Below are 2,439 nucleotides of genomic sequence, written 5' to 3' on the forward strand. Positions count from 1 at the left end.
CCAAGGAAACTTACAGGAGAGGTAATGTGCTACTGAGGCGAGGTCATGTGCCTTTTGGGAATGTTATATGAAGGCATGCATGTCTATAAAAAAATGTAAGAATGCATGGTATAGTAAGTGTGTTTGAGTATCAAGTTTAGGAATACAAATGAGAGAGAAACAGCTTCTGATTGGAACAGCAGAAAGCTAGCAGACTTGAGTAAGTTTATTCAGCTGAGCTCCACCTGCTGTAAGTGGTGATAGCAACAACAGTGAGTCTGCTGGGGTGGAGCACTGGTGGGTTTAGAGACTGTGAGGGACTCATGAGGAGCGCAAAACATTGCTTGTGAGCTTGGCAAGCGTAGGTCAGGGAGGTGATTAGGCTCTATCCTTCTCACACAGGGGCCAAACCTGTAAAGGAGGCAGTCAAGATTGGTGATGGGACGGGCTGTTGGTAAAGGAGGATGCAAGAGGGAGAGGGAGCATGTGGGAGAAGAGAGAAAATGTGTACATGAGGGAGACAGAGTATTATTTTTGGAAATACTGAATTCATCAATAGACCCACGACCAACTATCCTTAGTAGCCACACACACAGACGACAAGCAACATGAATTCAACTGGGACAACACTACCATTATAGGGCAAGCCAAACAGAGAACAGCCAGGGAATTCCTAGAGGCATGGCACTCATCCACAAACTCTATCAACAAGCACATCGATCTGGACCCAATATACCGGCCACTGTAGCGGACAGCTGGAACTGACAACCGGAAGCGGCAGAGACAGGCCACTATAAATGCCGGAGGAAACAGCACAGAAGCGTTTCACAGGAGGCTCCCAAGCACTGAGGATGTCACCTAGACAGGGGATGAAACGTTTGCAAGACAAATTCCCAGCTCGGCGAACAGAACCACAACAACGAGCACCTGAGCTACAAATCCTCTCCCAAACTTTGAAGACCCACAAAAGCTCTATTTAATCCCATCATAGGTTCAGAAATCTACACAGGGTGGACAGGGTGTAAGAGTAAAGGGTTTGGCCTAGCATATCGACTCCCCTGCCTCCTTTGTTCTATCTGTTCAGATGAAGGTTGGATTGGTTGCTGCACGTCCATGCTGATTGCCTCCTTTCCGGCCTATCCCTCCTTCTGGGTGGCTCTCATTTCAGTTTTCTTGCGAGAGGGTGACATCTTACCACCTTTGGGGGGATCTATGGCTTGCGTTGCCACTTCTGACCATCTAGCGTCAGTGCGGCACCCCTTCCATCTTGGGCACACCTTGTACAGATGGCCTGCTTCCCACACACCTTGGTGCTATTGGACTCCTTACAGTCCTTAGTCAGATGCCCCTCCTGTTTGCGGTTCCTGTAGAGGGTCACTTTGCAGTCCACTGCCAGGTGCCCTGCCCTCCCGTAGGTGAGGCACACTCTAGGCTGCCCTGCGTATGTCAGGTAGCCTCACGAAGCTGTGGGCAGAATGAGATCATTCCCACTCGCATCCACCTTTAGCATCACCTTGACCTACCGCTTGCTAGTCCAGATCCCAAAGTCATCCACTACGTCAGTGCTGCCTGCTTCAAGCTGTACATACCTTCCCAGGAAAATCAGGACATCTGCTACTGGGACATGAGGTTGGACAAATGGATTGTCACAACCCGGCTCCTCTGAGCAGAGAGAATGGACCATGGTATTACAGACAGAATGGAAAGGGATGACTCACTCCCTCTCTTCTCAAATACCTTCATAAGATGCTCACATTGTTTCACACTCCTGAAGGTCACATTGAAGAAGCCCCCACTGGGGAAGTCCTGCAAACAGAGAATATCTGCTGCTTGGAACCTGCAGCAATCCAGGAGGATTCTCTTCACAAAGAAAGTCTGGTTGACCGGTGACCCTTCCTCCACTTCACAGTCACCTTGACTGTATTGAATTTTTTTTTTTTTTTTTTTTTTAAGCGTTGGTCGGTTAGCTCAGCTGGTTAGAGCGTGGTGCTAATAATGCCAAGGTCGTTGGTTCGATCCCCACACTGACCACATACAGCGCTTGTGTGGTTGCTGCGTTTCCAAACAACTTACTCCACAAAGCCGGAAGCGCCATCTGCGCAGTAAAACAGTTGACAGGGTTAGACGCACGACTTGATCGCCGTACCCGTGATGACTGGTGGATGTTGCCTGCAGCACAACAACCAGTCTCAGTTGTTTGACTGTATTGAAGAGCCCCTAGTTGGTCTCTCTGATTGGCTGGTCCCTGAATTGGTGTTAGGCCTAGCTCAACATAAAGATCCACCAACTGCAGCTCAGCTCAACTGATGATCTGGTACAAGTAAGAAATGCCTTTGGTTTATTTGGGTGGATACAGTCAACCTCCAATGTTTGTTTGTTTCTACATATGCTATTGCACAGAACAGAACTGCTTTCATGACTACGCATGTATATCAAGATATTTTTATGAATAAAGTATAT

General features: G+C 48.1%; 1 non-coding gene across 1 annotated transcript; it reads left to right on the forward strand.

Moving 5' to 3' along the window:
• Nucleotides 1–1,936: 1,936 nt before the first annotated feature.
• Nucleotides 1,937–2,010, forward strand: trnai-aau (transfer RNA isoleucine (anticodon AAU)). The gene has a single exon. It is a non-coding gene; the product is annotated as a tRNA-Ile (tRNA).
• The last annotated feature ends 429 nt before the right edge of the window (nucleotides 2,011–2,439 follow it).

This window comes from Chiloscyllium punctatum, chromosome 24 (assembly GCF_047496795.1).
Source record: "Chiloscyllium punctatum isolate Juve2018m chromosome 24, sChiPun1.3, whole genome shotgun sequence".
Taxonomy (NCBI): domain Eukaryota; kingdom Metazoa; phylum Chordata; class Chondrichthyes; order Orectolobiformes; family Hemiscylliidae; genus Chiloscyllium; species Chiloscyllium punctatum.